We start from the raw sequence: 19,164 nt of genomic DNA on the forward strand, positions 1-19,164 counted from the left end.
AATTTTTCAATGCAATGCCTGCAAAGTAACACTTGCAAATTTAGACAGCTAATGCGCATGAAATAGGGCTGTTATGCATTCATAGGTTTCATACTTCCCGCATTAACGCAGTAGCGTTACGAATTACAATGGATTGCATGTATGCTTTATATATTGCGTTTATGAAAGCAGCCAACGTTCAAATACAATCAACCATAGATGCAGAATATTTTGTAAAAGAAATTAAAGAGTTCCCTTTAAGTACCACATGGTACTTATATTCTGTTTGTTAAAAATATCCATTGCAAATATATAGATGTACCGTTTTTTATTAGAGTAGAAAAACAATAAAATCTTCATGCTTTTTAGTAATATTAAATAATATTTAAATAGCAAAGAGCATAAAAAAAAATTTTATCATAGGCAATGCAATAAGAGATCATATTGTTTACAAATTAAGTTTTGATTAACACAGGTATGCATTGACAGACAATTTTTGACATATAGAGAAGAACAACGATAGACAACGTAATATTATTGAATAATTAATAATAGATTACACTGGTCGATTTTGGACGTTGTCAATAATTTTGTAAGATATGCTCTAGTGTATTTTTAAATCTAAAGGATAAACAAGTAAGTAAGAAAGGAAAGCGCTAATCAGTTGCAACCTAACCTTTTATACTCTTCCAACTTACAAAAATCAAAGCCAGGGAAATACCTTAAGATGTAAAACGCTAACCAGAATGTAAGCAATTTTATATATACATATACTACATATAACTCATACATTGACCGACTTATTCGACATAAGATTTGTTAGACAAATCATTATACAAGATGTTTTCCAAAGTAAACAGGACTTTTTGAATCTAGCACCCCCTGGTGGCGCCATCTATACGTCGACTGATACGTTAGAATTTTCTATCTTTATCGACTGTCCAGTGAGAATTTCATGACATTTCATTGATTGGAAGGGAAGTTATTGCGTTTTAAGTGTAAGTATGTTTGTATTATCGGTGCAAAAATGAGCTTCGAACAAAGAGCCAACATTAAATTTTGTTTTAAAATTGGTTAAACTTTTACCGAAACGTAGAACAAAATTGATGAAACAAGTTTATGGCGCTGATTGCCTATCACGTGGCAGAGAGCACGAGTGGTTTCAACGTTTTCAAAGTGGTCGTGAGGACATAAATGACGATCAACATGTGGGCCAATGAAGATCCGTGTTCACCGGAAATTCCATCAAAACTGTGCGTGAATTCATCAAAAATTATCCGAAATCATCATTAAAATTCATGGAAATGGAATTAAACATCTCCAAACCATCGATTTATCGCATTTTGATCGAACATTTGGGCTTACGATTGACGACCAAAAATTGCTCAGAATCCAACATTCGAATGACGATTATTTGACGAAAAATCACATTTTAACCATTAACCACTCCCCGTATTTACTTGATATGGCGCCGTGCGACTTCTTCCTTTTCGGAAAAATGCATTTGCCTATGCAGACATAGAGGCCATTCAAAAGGCTTGCACCGGCATACTGGAGCCATACCGGCCAACGAGCTAAAACAGTCGTTCGACATACTTTTAGACCGTGCAAAAAGCTTTATTGAAGCAGAAGGATACTATTTTGAATAAAATAAATTGATTTTGTAAAAACAACTATTTGTTCTGTTTTTTGTTTTAAGTCCTGTTTACTTTGGATTCTGAAGTAAAACATAGCAATTATTTTTAAGCCGTAAAAACGTTGTTTACCTCTTCTGCATATTCACCTAAAATTTGAGATAACTGGTTTTAACAAACCGTGTAAAAAATATATTTGCTAGTCTACTTATTTGAAAACCTGGGATTTTGATTTCGAAGGATCATTTATTCTAAGACCATCGAGGTACAGAAAATATGGTATTGTTACACAGTTTTCTGTATGTTTTGATCTTCGCCAAGAACCTCCATTAATGAAATGAGAAGAATTGTCTTTTGAAAAATGGCCATTTTTACTAAGGTTGCCTTTAACGCACCTTTAATTTTGAAAATTTATTTGAAAACTTATGTTTATTGTTGATATTTCTTATTTTGATAATTTTTAAGAAGGATTATTGTTTCGTACGACATCTGAAAGATCTTCCCTAATAATGTACTTCTGTGGATGTCTATACAAATTTAGTTCCTCTAATTTTTAATGAACTTATTTTCGGTAAACTCCAGAAAATGGTTAAGAAAGAGGTTAGGTTATTTCATCAAGTGAACATTTGTGTTCACTAACATTAGGCAATATTTTTAAACAATTGTACATCAAAAATTGTGTAGCAGAACTTTGTATATCAAGTACGTCCTTTCGAGAAAAATTTGAATGCAATTAAAGAAGTAATGAAATTTTGGATTCCTTAAAAGATGAAGAAAATTCTGGTATTATTTGATTATCTGACGAAGAGATTTTTGTCGAATCCGCCAAAATTGTTGAGTTGTGTAAAAATAACTTCTGTTTGCATGATAATCGATCAGTACTTTTTGTTAGATTATGCTGAGATCTATACGTATATACATATAGTAATACTAAAGATTTCTTTACATTTTTCCTCAAAAAAATTCATAAATTTTTGGAACGATATGATATGATTTCAAATGTTTTATCAGGTGCTCGATAACCTTTAGTACAAATGAAGCAAAGAAGTACTTTCATTGTTCATAAAAAGTAGACAGGGATGTAAGAAAAGTAAATATAATATATTGCACCAATAATGAAAGATCCTCTAATTTTAGTTTAAAAAAAATTGCTTTAAAGATTTCCATAATTTTATAATACCATCAACGCACTTCATACGAGTATAGGAGTAGCACTTCCATTTAATGTCAAAGAAAAAATATAAAATTCGAAAATACGTGCAATGTTGGCTCCAACCATAATAACTCTATGTTGACATTTTTCTTTTCCATCAGCAAAGCGATTAACTATTTCCATAGCGTTAGGCTGAATATCATTTGGTGTTGCAACGAGAATGAAAAATTCATTTCGAGCATCGGCTATTATAGGTTTATCGGTTTAGACTTTGCTATCTCCAAAGCATCAAAAAGAATTGTAGTAATGCAAAATTTAGTATCTACAAACCCAATTCCCTTATTTAATTAAAATTTATTTAATATCTCTAAAACTAAATCCTTATCATTTCAAATTTTTTTATTGTATAATTGTTTTAAGTATAATTATCATGAAGGACGATTTTTTATTTCTTTTTCAAAGATATCTAATATTTTTTTGCAGAAAGATTTTATTCTAAGAATAAAAAGTTCCTTTTGCCTAGGTATAAGCTTTCAAAGTATGTAATATGAAAGAAAAATTAATAATTAATTCAATATATGTAATATGAAAGAAAAATATCATAATTGACAGAGGTTGAAATTATTTGAATTTCCGGTATATAACCGTTCGTATGGAAATTAACATTAACCGCTTAATAGTATTCGAATAGTCGTAACTTTCCAACTACGATAATAAAATCGAATAGTTTTTCTACTGCGACTATTCGAATAGCTGCTCCGCTGCGAGAATTTGAATTATATGAAATATTAATTTTGTCCCGTCTGTTGTGATGAAGCCAACACTTTCTTTCGCAATTATCATCTCACTATTTTCCAAGTTGTTCAAGTATATGATTTTATAAATTAGCGAAAGTACATAGAAGAGAAAGTGTTTATATGGGCTCTAACTCTTCTGAAATAGGTTTTCGTGTGAAATAAGCTTTATTTGGTCCGGCGTAAAAATAATTTGCCTCTACTATTTTTTGACATGTTTCCTAAATATTAAAATATTTGTGTGAGAATCAATTCGTGATGTCGTTTTGACGAAATATAGTGATTATTACATTTTTAGACCCCTATATAATTGAAAGTTTTTCTTTTATTTTATATAAAGTATTTTTTTCCATTATATTATAATTTTTCCTTACCGAAAACTATATCAAGCTTAAAATTCAGTAAACCAGGGATAAAGGGATGTCTAACTTATTTCAGTTTAAGAGCGCCTCAAAATTAGCGTTTTTATATCATTTTCCATTTAAATTAAAACGTTCATCATTTATTACGTTTAAAAATTATTTTACATTGAACTTTTAATATATGGCAAAACTATTTTAATCGTTCTTTACGATTTTTTGGTATATTAAAACAACTGACTTTTAAACTTTCAATACTTAATAAAGTGAATTAATGTGTTAGCTCTGAATTAATAAATGATTTTAATACGCTTTTGTTAGCTTTACTTGTATGTTTGATTGCATGTTTGTTTGTAACTTTTACCAGAGGTACAGAAATATGTAGAATATTTGAGAGAAGTAGCTCACCAAAAAGGAGCGCTTAAAAGTATTCAACGTTAAAATAAAAGTTGCAACTATTGTTTGTGACATTTGTATAGGATACAAATGTGTATTCTCAAATACGTATCCTTACAGAAAGTACAGTGAAAGCTCTCCTTGCGGACAGCTCTTTTAGCCGGACAGCCAGTCAAATTTCTTGATCTTAAAATTTTCGCCATGTTTCAGGAAGGAATCATGCTCCCTTGGCCGGACGCGTACACGTTTTAAATATGAAACATGAGCGAACAACTCTCTCTTCTTGCTTTATCCAGTTTTTAAACAAATGGTCGGCAAACGCTTACAACCATAATTTAGTTTGTGTGGGTGACTTGTTCTATTCCCTCTCCCAAATTGTTATACAGTTTTCTCATAACTATGTACAAATTTATAAACAAGCAAAGGAGAAATCATATTCCCATACTTCATCAAACATTTTGCCTTTCACTGTGGCTGCTAGCAAAATGCCTCAGACAAGTAATGTGCTTTAAGCTGTGAATCCCCGTATTTTGTTCATAGAGAAAAAATGCCGCAGCTACTGCGACTAACCGTTACTTTAAAAAAGGGTTTTTATGCAGAATGGCATCGCGCATGGCTCAAAAGAAAAACAGGAAATAATAAATTTTTAAGAAAAAGAAAAAAATTCTATGCGTGATATTGCAAATACATTTTTGTACTTTTAGTGATCGGCCATCAATTGAATCTTACGATTTTCTTAAAGTTTCTTTTTCTTCTTCTTAATTGGCGTAGACACCGCTTACGCGATTATAGCCGAGTTAACAATAGCGCGCCAGTCGTTTCTTCTTTTCGCTACGTGGCGCCAATTGGATATTCCAAGCGTAGCCAGGTCCTTCTCCACTTGGTCCTTCCAACGGAGTGGAGGTCTTTCTCTTCCTCTGCTTCCCCCGGCGGGTACTGTGTCGAATACTTTCAGAGCTGGAGTGTTTTCGTCCATCCGGACACCATGACCTGGCCAGCGTAGCCTTCTTCTTCTTCTTAATTGGCGTAGAAACCGCTTACGCGATTATAGCCGAGTTAACAACAGCGCGCCAGTCGTTTCTTCTTTTCGCTACGTGGCGCCAATTGGATATTCCAAGTGAAGCCAGGTCCTTCTCCACTTGGTCCTTCCAACGGAGTGGAGGTCTTCCTCTTCCTCTGCTTCCCCCGGCGGGTACTGCGTCGAATACTTTCAGAGCTGGAGTGTTTTCATCCATCCGGACAACATGGCCTAGACAGCGTAGCCGCTGACCTTTAATTCGCTGAACTATGTCAATGTCGTCGTATATCTCGTACAGCTCATCGTTCTATCGAATGCGATATTCGCCGTGGCTAATGCGCAAAGGACCATAAATCTTTCGCAGAATTTTTCTCTCGAAAACTCGTAACGTCGACTCATCGATTGCTGTCATCGCCCAAGCCTCTGCACCATATAGCAGGACGGGAATTATGAGCGACTTATAGAGTTTAGCTTCTGTTCGTCGAGAGAGGACTTTACTTTTCAATTGCCTACTCAGTTCGAAGTAGCACCTGTTGGCAAGAGTTATCCTGCGTTGGATTTCCAGGCTGACATTGTTGGTGGTGTTTACACTGGTTCCACGATAGACGAAATTATCTACGACTTCAAAATTATGTTGTTTTTTTGAAGACAGGAGATATTTCGTCTTGCCCTCGTTCACTGCCAGACCCATTTGCTTAGCTTCCTTGTCCAGTCTGGAAAAAGTAGAACTAACGGCGCGGGTGTTGAGGCCGATTATATCAATATCATCGGCATACGCCAGCAGCTGTACACTCTTATAAAAGATGGTACCTTCTCTATTTAGTTCTGCAGCTCGAATTATTTTCTCCAGAAGCTTGTTGAAAAAGTCGCACGATAGGGAGTCGCCTTGTCTGAAACCTCGTTTGGTATGGAACGGCTTGGAGAGGTCCTTCCCGATCCTGACGGAGCTTTTGGTGTTACTCAACGTCAGTTTACACAGCCGTATTAGTTTTGCGGGGACACCAAATTCAGACATCGCGGCATAAAGGCAGCTCCTTTTCGTGCTGTCGAAAGCAGCTTTGAAATCGACGAAGAGGTGGTGTGTGTCGATTCTTCTTTCACGGGTCTTTTCCAAGATTTGGCGCATGGTGAATATCTGGTCGGTTGTTGATCTTCCAGGTCTGAAGTCAGACTGATAAGGTCCAATCAGTTTGTTGACGGTGGGCTTTAATCTTTTACACAATACGCTCGATAGAACCTTATATGCGATGTTGAGGAGGCTAATCCCACGGTAGTTGGCGCAGATTGTGGGGTCTCCTTTTTTATGGATTGGGCATAGCACACTTAAATTCCAATCGTTGGGCATGCTTTCGTCCGACCATATTTTACAAAGAAGCTGATGCATGTTCCTTATCAGTTCTTCGCCGCCGTGTTTGAATAGCTCGGCCGACAATCCGTCGGCCCCCGCCGCTTTGTTGTTCTTTAGGCGGGTAATTGCTATTCGAACTTTTTCATGGTCGGGCAACGGAACGTCTGCTCCATCGTAATCGATTGGGGAATCGGGTTCGCCTTCTCCTGGCGTTGAGCGTTCACTGCCATTCAGCAGGCTGGAGAAGTGTTCCCTCCATAATTTAACTATTCTCTGGGCATCAGTGACTATATCACCTTTGGGGGTTCTACAAGAGTATGCTCCGGTCTTGAAACCTTCTGTAAGCCGCCGCATTTTTTCGTAGAATTTTCGAGCGTTACCCCTGTCGGCCAGCTTATCAAGCTCTTCGTACTCACGCATTTCAGCCTCTTTCTTCTTCTGTCTGCAAATGCGTCTCGCTTCCCTCTTCAACTCTCGGTATCTATCCCATCCCGCACGTGTAGTGGTCGATCATAACGTTGCGAGGTAGGCAGTCTGTTTTCTCTCCGCTGCGACACGACACTCCTCGTCGTACCAGCTGTTCTTTTGCACTTTCCGAAAACCAATGGTTTCGATTGCAGCTGTACGTAAGGAGTTTGAAATTCCGTCCCACAGTTCCCTTATACCGAGTTGTTGACGAGTGCTCTCAGAGAGCAGGAGTGCAAGCCGAGTAGAAAATCGTTCGGCTGTCTGTTGTGATTGCAGCTTCTCGACGTCGAACCTTCCTTGTGTTTGTTGGCGCGCGTTTTTTGCTGCACAGAGGCGGGTGGGAATCTTAGCTGCAACAAGATAGTGGTCCGAGTCGATGTTAGGACCTCGGAGCGCACGCACATCTAAAACACTGGAGGCGTGTCTTCCGTCTATCACAACATGATCGATCTGGTTGGTAGTTTTTCGATCCGGAGACAGACAGGTAGCTTGATGAATCTTCTTATGCTGGAATCTAGTACTACAGATAACCATATTTCGGGCCCCGGCGAAGTCAATCAGCCTCAACCCATTAGGGGATGTTTCGTCGTGGAGGCTGAATTTACCGACCGTAGTGCCAAAGACACCTTCTTTGCCCACCCTGGCGTTAAAGTCGCCAAGCACGATTTTGACATCGTGGCGGGGGCAGCTCTCATAAGTGCGCTCCAAGCACTCATAAAAGGCATCTTTGGTCACATCGTCCTTCTCTTCCGTCGGGGCGTGGGCGCAGATCAGCGATATGTTGAAGAACCTCGCTTTGATGCGGATTGTGGCTAGACATTCATTCACCGGAGTGAATGATAGTACTCGGCGACGGAGTCTCTCTCCCACCACGAATCCTACACCAAACTTGCGCTCCTTTATATGGCCACTGTAGTAAATGTCACAAGGACCTACTCGTCTCTGTCCTTGTCCCGCCCATCGCATTTCTTGGACGGCAGTGATGTCAGCCTTTGTTTTTACGAGGGCATCAACCAGCTGGGCAGCGGCACCTTCCCAATTAAGGGACCGGACATTCCAGGTGCATGCCCTCAATTCGTAGTCCTTATTTCGTTTGCCATGGTCGTCATCAAAAGGGGGGTCTCTCATTCGAGGCTTGTTGTTGTTTCTTAAGGTTTAACATTGGAAAAACGCAATTTGCAGCAGTTATCACAAATAAGGAAGACATTAAGGCTAAATAGAAGTCTGGGTTTAATATTAACCAAAGAAGAATTTTCTCACACATAAGGGTTCCCAGGTCGATAAGTTGTGTTATGACTGGTTCGCTGTGGCAAGAAGCAAAAACATCCCTTTTTCAAGTCCAATAATTAAATCCAAGGCCAAAGAAATAGCAGAACACATAGAATACACAATATTTTCCGCCTCATATGGATGGCTTCAGTGGCGAACTAGACATAACTTCGCATTTAAATGCTTACCAACATCAGCAGCTTCAGATGTTACTTCAGAAGATGTAAAGCAATTCAGGGAAAAACTTCCTTCTTAGCTGAGTCAGTACAGACCTGAACATGTGTACAATGCCGATGAAAATGGTATCTTTTTTCGAACCATGCCTGACAAAAAGTTGGCTCTAAAATCAGAAAAATTTACTGGTGGTAAATTGTCGAAGGAAAGGCTTGTCATTATGTTTTGCATCAATATGGTTGGACAAAAAGGAAAGATATTAGTCATTGGAAAAGCGAACAAAAAGACGTTTATGACAACAGAAATTTTGACAAAGTGGCTACGACAACTTGACACAAAAATGAAATCTCGCAACAGAAATATTCTTTTATTTTTAAATAAATTTGTCTCTCATCCCAGAGATATCTTCCTGACAAACATAACTTCATAGTTTCTACCTGGCCTAATCCAACATCCATATGCCAGCCCTTGGATCAGGGGATAATACAAAATTTCATTCATATACAGAAAGTTCATTATAAAAGATATGCTATCAAATATGAATACAGCTAAATCCGCATCAGAATTATAAAAACATAGAAAACTGTTTCTGAATATCTGGATTTGTGCACAATTCGAATGTGGAACTGTTTGAGCTTGAGGACGATATTCCATTAGCAACGCTTTTTAGTTTAAATGAAATTGTACAACTTAGTGACTTTATATTAGAGGCTTATTTAAATATTAACAACGTTGCATGCACGGAAAATTACAGTATGAAGGCGTTACTAATACTGGGGAAGATTTAAGTGATTCTGATGAGGAGGTAGCTGTGGAAGACTCGAATCTAATTAACAATTATCATGAAGCATTCAAACAAATTTCTCGCTTGAAAACGTTTGCTAAAAGTGATGTTGTTGCATAGCAATAACTAACGTTCTTAGAGATTTGTCTTGTGGAAAATGAGAAAAAATGGAAGTAAATCAACCTAAAGCAATCGACAATTCGTCAATTTTTTCAGTAAACAAAACTAACTTTTAAATTTTGTATAAATACTAATATCTAATACTAATTTCATTTAAGTTTATGATTTGTGAATCTGAATTTCTTATAGGTGAATATTTTACTTTAATAATAAAAAGGTAAAGGTTCAGGAGAGCGGCTTTTCCGAAAACGTGCACCAATTTTCAAGGGAAAAGTCTTAAATAATTCTACTTTACGAATATGTGTGGCGCGTGCCTTTAAAAACAATATTTTCCTTGTTTTAATAAAAAAAACATCGTATTTCCTGAAATCAAAAACTCACTTTTACACTTAACACGTCTTTAGATGTTAAAAATATATCTTCTATCAATTATATACCCGTAATTTTTGGTGTTGTTTAGTTAATCAATAAGATAAATTGGTTTTTATGTTATTTTTATAAAAATATGAAAAACTTCACAATCACTTCACTTCAACGAAAATGGTAAGGTTATGTTCGAAATTATGGCATCACTGTTGTAAACTCGAATGGGCACTGTTGATTCATGCACTGATCGTTTTCGAATTATCGATACTCTCGATATTCGAGACTGAAAGAGAATTTGTAAAAATGATAAATACTTACTAGAAAAATGTTTAATTCATTATTATTGCAGAAAGAAGAAGAAGTTGGACACAGAAGAATTATGAACGCCGGGGTGTTGGACCGACCAGGGTTATTTTTTTCGGACGCTCGAAATAATAATGAATTATAAATTTTTCTATTATGTATTTATCATTTTTATCAATTCTCGTTCAGACCCGAATATCGATATTTTAATTTCTTTTTATTTTTCCAATTATTATTATTTTCCTATTATGTAATTCTCATTTTTATCAATTCTTGTTTAGTCTCGAATATCGAGAGTATCGATATTTCGAAACCGATCACTGCTTGTATCACTAGTACGCAATTAAATTTCGAACAGTGATGCCATTTACAGCGTAAATATCGTGCAAAATCATAATATTTTTTATTGTTTTTATTACAAAAAAACATAAAAATAGACAATGCGCCATATATATGCGTAAATTGGAATTAAAAACACGAATTTTAAATCATTTCCCGTGAAAATTGGTGCACGTTTTCGGAAAAGCCGCTCTGCTGAACCTTTAGCAATAAAAATATGTTACAAAATGTTTTGAAATGTATTAACATATTTTTTTTTTGTTTTTAATTTTCCTTAAATATATTGGGCGGACATCTCCCTTAGGCGGATAAAAGCGCTGCGACCGTCAGTATCCGCTTAAGAGAGCTTTTTCTGTTTATATATCGGGAAATTTTAAATGCGAAGACGTATACAATAAAAATCTTTTAAAACATGAATATAAAATAATACCATACCAAAAAAAAATGTCAAACAATGCAAAACAGATGATTTAAAGGTAATAAAATTGTGTTTTGCAATGGCAAAGCTATGCTTAAAATAGAAGTTCTGCAGTAAAAATTCGCCTGCTTACCATCAAAACGCCTACATTAAACACCTCCGAAAAATAACTACAATGCAAACTCTTTTTAATACGCTTTTACATATTAGAGTCACTTATATGTTTGCTCGCTTGTTTGTTTGTAACTTTCTTTAGTGGTACTGAAACTTAGAAAATTTGAGCGACACTGTAAGAAGGCACAAGTTTAAGCAACTTGCCAAAAAGATACGCATTTGCATACATTTGTGTATGCTCAATTAACCATATAAGAATGTATATATGTATATCAGAAAATTTTTTTTGAAAAGACGTACACAACAAATATCTGTGGTAACATAAATGTAAAATAACAGCAAACCAAAAGAAAAAATGTCAAATAATTCAAAACACATGACTTTCATATAATATAACTTAGTATTGCAAAGCTATGCTCTTTAAAGGTTTCATACTTTTAAGTGCATCTTTTTGGTGAGCTACTTAAACTTGTCCTCGCCTTCTTACTGTGGAAACTGAATAATGCCAAAGAGCTACTTTTGTATCGAGAGAATCGTTTAAGGGAAATTACCTGAAAGGGATTCGCCAGTTATGGCAAAACGTTGAGTTTCTGTTTACAGACGAAATTTCTATGCTTTGCATGATCGACTCTCGTTTACGCCAACTGAACAGAGCGGACGCTTGTTTTGGTGTTATAAATGTCTTCCTCTAACAAGATTAATCATGCAGATGGGCTCTCGACTGTTTGCTGATGGACAAGCTTACGTAGCACTTAGCCGTGGTAGAGCTTTGAGGGGTATTCGAATTAAAAACCCCATGTAACAGTAAAGCCTTAGAAAAAATGATTCGAATAATAAGAAAGAACTCATAAGGTCGTCAACAGAACTTGGTCGCTAATAATATTGCAATTAGTCACTGAAAGGTTAAGAGTAAAGATTAAATACTGCCTAACATGTTATTGTTAATATTTTAACAAATTTGGGGTTTCTCACATCAAACTGAAAAGTGAAAAATAATACTTAGCATAACGTAACAAAAATAATTGACCAAAAGTTTGCATTTTATTGTAAAACAAGCGTGGGGTACTTTATGCGATATTTTTCATCTATCTTTTCGGATTTCTAATCATTTTCTTTTATATTTATAAATAACTTCAATAAACCAAATAGGTCCCACTTTGTCCGACCACTTTTTGCAATTTTTCCGCTAGAGACATTATTCCATCAGTGTAAAACTCTTCTGGTTTCTCGGCGAAAAACTGCGACAATTTTTTCACAGGCTTCTCTTGAAGCCAACTTTACTCCATTAAGGAGTTCTGCATTGACCAAAACAAATGGTAGTCCGATGGCGCAAGGTCAGGGCTATATGGTGGATGCATCAAAACTTCCCAGCCAAGCTCTTCCAATTTTTGCCGAGTCATCAAAGATATGGGGGTCTAGCGTTGTACTGATGGAAGACGAAGCCTTTTCTGTTGATCAGTTCTGGCCGCTTTTTTCGATTGCTTGCTTCAATCTCATCAGTTTTTGACAGTAAATCGACGCCCTATCGAGGCGTCAATCCTGGCTTTGCGACCATTTTTGAGGTTCACGACACTTGGACCACGATATTTTTCGCACATTATTGTCTATTAACAAAATACGAAAAGCCCCAACATTTTTGGTAGAATTTCAATAGGGACATTCCAGTCATTCTAATTGCGAAACGACAAAAACCTACCTACCATAATACCTAAGTTATGAAGAATGTCCGTCCGTTTTGGACATGTTAAGAACCATTTACAAAAAATCCAATGGTAAGACAGTTCGTACTAAATGTCGATAACTTCAATTTGGCCTGGGAAGATCCAAAATGAAGTTATGGAAATGGAAGTATTGGTCGATAAATATGTAATGACACTAATAAACTTGTCAAAAACCCGAAAAGAAAATAGTGATAGCTATATTAAACTACTATCCTCTGTTTCTAATGTCAGTTCTATCTACAAAAACTACTTCCATAGACACCTGGTACCCCATTCTGGTAAATATATGCCCCGCCGTATTACCAAAAAGAAATCGTTACTTTGTGGGAGCAATCATCAAATGAAAGAAAGAAATCTGACTACCAGTAGGAAATCGATGAAAGGCGAGAAAACAAATTCAACAGAATAAACATATGTACCTTATACTATTTTCGGACCGACATTGAAAACATCTTGAAAACAGAATTTATGGATTATGGAATCAACGTCGGTCTGAACGACATCGTCTGCTCTGATGCCTTTTCATTGAAAATTCACAAATTTAACTCTTTATCTACATTTTGAGCAACGAGAATGTTCAGTTTATGAATACTTAATATTATTATTAAAGAACGTGCGTAATATTGTGAGAACTAAATACATAACTATACAGAATTTAGTACACATAACCAATAAAGCCACACCCTATTATTCACAATACAACAGGAAAATCACGACACTTCTAGAAACACAAGAAGACGAAGAAACCAGAAGACGGAGAAACTAGGCTGCTAACTGTGTCCATAAGAACGTGTGTTTTTTTTTATATTTGACATATGTCGCTTGGAGTCTGTCTCTCTCTAATGTGTTCAACACATTAGATGGCCGATCATCAGGCATTCAGCACAGAATTGTGACAGCTAAACTCGTCCGGCACTAGACTACGCAGTAAATTGATCCTCTAGCTAGTCTTGGTACCTTGACTTGTGAATACCGTCCGTTAAGGGTGAGCTTGGTAGTGGGTTGATCAACCCAACCCTAATGTGCTGAGCGCATAGAGCGCGACTTCAAGCGACCTCTCTCAATTATAAGTTATTTAGACAGCTGCACGACTGCAGGCTCTCAGTTGTCGCTCTCGCTAAATTGAAAATATTTTTAAATTTACCGACGATAGTAGTGAGGAGAGCAGAGAGGAGAAGATGCCACTAATATGTAAAATGTAAAATTATTCAAAGCTCCAACAAACCTGACGTTATTTTACAAAGATAAGCATAAAGTAGTTCTGTCAATTGATAATTTAAAACAAATTAATTTAGATATTTACTTATTTTTTGCAGAACAAATTTCACTTCGAACAAAATATTTCAATTTTATTAAAGTGAAAGGTAAGGCAACAACGAAATTGTGTACTTTGTTGTTTTGTGTCCACACCGGCCATTGTTATGTTTTGTAAGGTGCTTTCCATGGAAGGCAAAATAGAGATGGGCTCCTCCACTGAAAAAATAAAAGAAACATTTGGAAGCTAGATGACGGTAAAGAACAATTGGAGAAAAGTCAGCAAAGAACAAAAGAAAGTTATCCACAGACTCCTTCCGAAACCGGATGCGCTGGCGATCATGAAAGCTGGGGACAAATCTTATAGTGAGATACTAAAAGCTATTAATAAAGAGGAAACTCTCCAAAATTTGGGCGAAAACGTGTCGCGTATCAGAAAAACAGCCAAAGGAGGGATTCTGCTGGAGCTAGCGAGAGAGCAAAGAGGAAACTGCAATGGATACAAAGAAGAAATTTGTAAAGTTCAACAAGGTGGAAATAAGAGTTTTAATGCATGAAAAGCTAATAGAAATTCGGGACTTAGACGATGTTTAAGTTTACAAAGCAAAGTTAACAAAGTTTACCTAGCAGCATGCAGAAATAGGAAATGAAAATCCTCCAAATTAATTTAAACCACTGCGAAGCAGTGCAGGAACTGCTAAAACAAACAATATACGAAGGGGAAATAGATGCAGCAATAATATGCGAGCAATACAAAAGTCTAAAGGCAAAAACATACATGTGTATGTCTCAGATAGCACAGGTAAAATGGCAATATGGGTCTGCGGCGACAAGGCGGTTCAAGATAGAATACTGACTGCCCAATCGTTCGCGCCAGAGCAAAGGTTTGTCTATAGTTGACGAACTTGTTACAGATGACGACCAGGCAAAATAAATAGCCACTTGCAGTAATAATAAACGCCAAAAGAGAACTGGGTACCAAAAAAAGCTCAAAATAGAGAATGGAAAGACGAATCAATAGATGAGGCCTTATTTAATGATAGACGAAAAATTAATCAATTCAAATGACGCGAATAAACAAGCAAAACTATTGACTGACCATATTAGCAGAGCTTGTGGTGCTGCTGTGGTAAGGAAAAAATACAACCATATATTGGTGGAATTGCGAAATTGCTGTTTTGAGAAGTAACTGCCGCAAAGTTCGACGGAAATATCAAAGAAGTAGAGGAACCGTATAATATGAACGACTACGTGAAACTTTTAAAGCAAGACGGAAAGACCTTGAACAGCAATCAGAAAAAGCAAAAGCTGCATACTTTAAGGAATTCGGTGATAAAGCGGATGAAAACCCATAGGGTGGAAGGTATAAAGCAGTAATGACAAAAGTTGTAGGTGATAAAGAACAAATGCCGACCTGCCCTATACTACTTAAGAAAGTAGTAGAAACCCTATTTCCAGAACAAAAAACGCAGGCAAAGAGAGAACTATACCCGTTAAGCTCAGAGCTTCGGTTTTTTTATCAGCGGATGACAAGAAGGTAGTACAAGCTTCGGAACGGTTCGGTAATGCAAAAGCACGTGGTTTGGACGGCATTCTAAATAGGGCTTTAAAAAGCGCAGCAAAGCGATTAATTATTTCCGTAGCTTTAGGCTGAATATCATTTGGAGTTGCAAGGAGAATGAAAAACTCATTTCAAGCATCGGCTATTATAGGTTTATCAGTTTAGACTTTGCTACCTTCAAAGCATCAAAAAGAATTGTAGTAATGCAAAATTTAGTATCTATAAACGGAATTCCCATATTTAATTACAATTTATTCAATATCTCCCAAACTAAATCCTTATCATTTCAAATTTGTTTATTGTATCCTGAGGGACGATTTTTTATTTCTTTTTCAAAGATATCTAATATTTTTTTGCAGAAAGATTTTATTTTAAGAACAAAAAGTTCCTTTTGCCTAGGTATATGCTTTCAAAGTCTATTTCAATATAATATGAATAAAAGAAAAATTATACCATAATTGACAGAGGTTGAAATTATTTGAATTTCTGGTACATAAACTTTCCAATGGAAATTAACATTAACCGCTTAATAGTATTCGAATAGTTGTTCTACTGCGACTATCCGAATAGTTGCTATCCTGTGAGAATTTGAATTAAATGAAATGTTAATTTTGTCCAGTCAGTTGTGATGTAGCCAACACCTTCTTTGCAATTATCACCTCACTATTTTCCAAGTTGGTTAAGTATATGATTATATAAATTTGTGAAAGTACATAGAAGAGAAAGTGTTGATATGGGCTCTAACTCCTTTTTAGGTTTTCGTGTGAAATAAGCTTTATTTGGTCCGGCGTGAAAATATTTTTCCTCTATTAGGCGCCAAGACCCTGCCTCACGGTATTGTGGTCGAGCACGACGAATGCGTGACAAAAGATGCTTCATAAAACCAAGGTAAAACATAGCATTAATCGTTTGGCCAGGTGGGATGAACTCTCGGTGTACAATACCCTCGGAAATCAGCATTGTCTTTATTTTTTACTTCTGAAGACGACCGACTTCTGATCGTCACAGAGGTCCTCACGACCTTTTTGGAATCACTTAGGCACTGATCACCATAAACTTTTTTCATCATTTGAAATGTTTCAGTAAACGTTTACCCAAGTTTAAAACAAAATTTAATATTTGCTCTTTGCATTTTACGACCGATGACCAAAAGCTGCTGTCACTTTTTGATCGATAACATCGATTGTAGTTATCCAATTGTCTTAAAATGTTTGCGAAATGTCAACAAGAGATCAAACTTTTTATTTCAAAAACCCACCAATAGGTGGCGGCACCAGAAACAGTTATATTTAAAAAGTTGTGTTTCTTTTGCGACAGACCATGTATTATAATTTTTCCTTGCCGAAAACTATATCAAGCTTAAAACTTTCTACAAAAAAAAACCGAACAAGCCTCCAGGTGACCCAACTTCGTACATTCCCTCTCTGTATGATCGATACTATTGGTAAAATCCTCGAACGGATAATATGTGATCGACTAGAAAAGCATCTAGAAGAAATAGAGGGCTTATCTGACAGTTTTCGTAGGAGACGATCGACCATTGACGCAGTTGAAAAAGTTACCGAAATAGGAGACAAAGGCACTGAGGACTGGATGTACGGCTCCACAAAGTATTGTTATAACCTTAGATATAAGAAAATTCATTCAATTGTGCTAGTTGCGCTCATATAATTAGAAGCTCTAAAAACGCCAGCATATATGCGTTTCGTAAATCGCTACCTCTCTATTCAGGTACTGCTGTATGACACGGATGAAGGGGTAAGGCGGTATGAAATTACTGGTGGAGTAGCACAAGGATCGGTGCTGGACCCGCTTCTATGGAACCTACTCTATGACGGAATCCTTCGTCTTCCAACACCGAAGGAAGTGGTAATAATAAGGTATGCTAATGATATTGCGGTAACAATAGTGGCAAAAGAACTGCACCAAATTGAGTACCTACCCTGTGAGAATTTGAATTAAATGAAATGTTAATTTTGTCCAGTCAGTTGTGATGTAGCCAACACTTTCTTTTGCAATTATCATCTCACTATTTTCCAAGTTGGTTAAGTATATGATTTTATAAGTTTGTGAAAGTACATAAAAGAGAAAGTGTTGAAATAGGCTCTAACTCTTCTAAAATAGGTTTTAATGTGAAATAAGCTTTATTTGGTCCGGCGTGAAAATAATTTGCCTCTATCATTTTTTGACATGTTTCCTAGATATTAAATATTTGCGTGAGAAACAATTCGTGATGTCGTTTTGACGAAATATAGTGATTATTACGTTTTAGACCCCTATATAGTTGAAAGTTTTTAATTATATTATAATTTTTCCTTACCGAAAAAAATATCAAGCTTAAAACTTTCTACAAAAAATGCCGTTTTGTAAAAAGTTCCAAACTTCAGCTTATATGCTTTCTGTAAAGGAATGAACCACATTCTAATTAAAAAATACTAAAAATTAATAATGAATAGTCGAAACCTTAAAATATAGGGGTGTTTCTAATTATTAAAATAATTATTTATACATTTAATATATTTACCGGTTTTTCTTTCGGGAAACATCGCTTTATGCTGCCACCCCATTTCGGAGTATGTAAGTATTTTTACATCACAATGCAATGAGTTAGTGTTTTTTGGGATTTTTTACTTCCAAATATGCATGAGCTTTTAATAAGTCCATAAGTATGTTTTTGTGTATTGAAGCGACTGGTGATAACTGAGCAGAGGGAAACTATAACCCGACTGTTATTCCCGCAAAAATTTAAAAGTAGTACAAAGGTGAACATATATGTAGTATAACAGCTTAAGTAAAGCAGACCGATTGGATTCTAAAAATTTTCAAATAACGATTCAGCTTTCCAATAACGTATCATAACATGCACTTATCATTTACATTTTTCTTAATATGAATCTTTTAGCTGTCTGTATTTATTTGCAAAAGTTTATAATCGTTATTATTTAATTAAGTAAAATAAATATTAGAATTTTTACATATTTTACAAACACTCAACAAAGTTGTCAAAATAAGGAATTCGTAATACAAGATTGCATTATTATACAAGAGGCAATATTGGAAAGTTTCCCTGAGTATTCCTAACTTAGAGTCCACTCGGTATTTTTTACTTATTTCAAAATAATATTTGTATAATACGAGCATTAACTTACTATACAGCGTGCCCACATCGTCACATATGTATGTAAGTGCTTTGAAATAATGACAATGTCTCCATATACATATTTGTTGTTTGGTCTATTAGCGGGGTTTTCAATAAGAGCCCTACAAAAGTTTTTTGAAATAAAACAAAAACGGTTTGGGATATCAATGAAATTCTTTATTCATGTGAAAGTACATTCGCACATACTCTGTCGGGGTGTGTCAACGTAAGCGGCCGATTGCGTTTAATGAAAATTATTTCGTTTTAGTTTAAACGTTATAAATTTATTATTTAATATAAAGCATCAAAAAGAGATATATATATATATAGATGTATGGGCATGTGTATGTGTGTTACCAATATAGGTTAATCACTCTTAATTACGTATTAAATAGTGTTACAATTCAGTTTTTACATATTCTTTTAATTTCAAATATTTTAATCCGTTTCGTG

Source organism: Bactrocera neohumeralis, unplaced genomic scaffold (genome assembly GCF_024586455.1).
Source record: "Bactrocera neohumeralis isolate Rockhampton unplaced genomic scaffold, APGP_CSIRO_Bneo_wtdbg2-racon-allhic-juicebox.fasta_v2 cluster10, whole genome shotgun sequence".
In the NCBI taxonomy this organism is placed as follows: Eukaryota; Metazoa; Arthropoda; class Insecta; order Diptera; family Tephritidae; genus Bactrocera; species Bactrocera neohumeralis.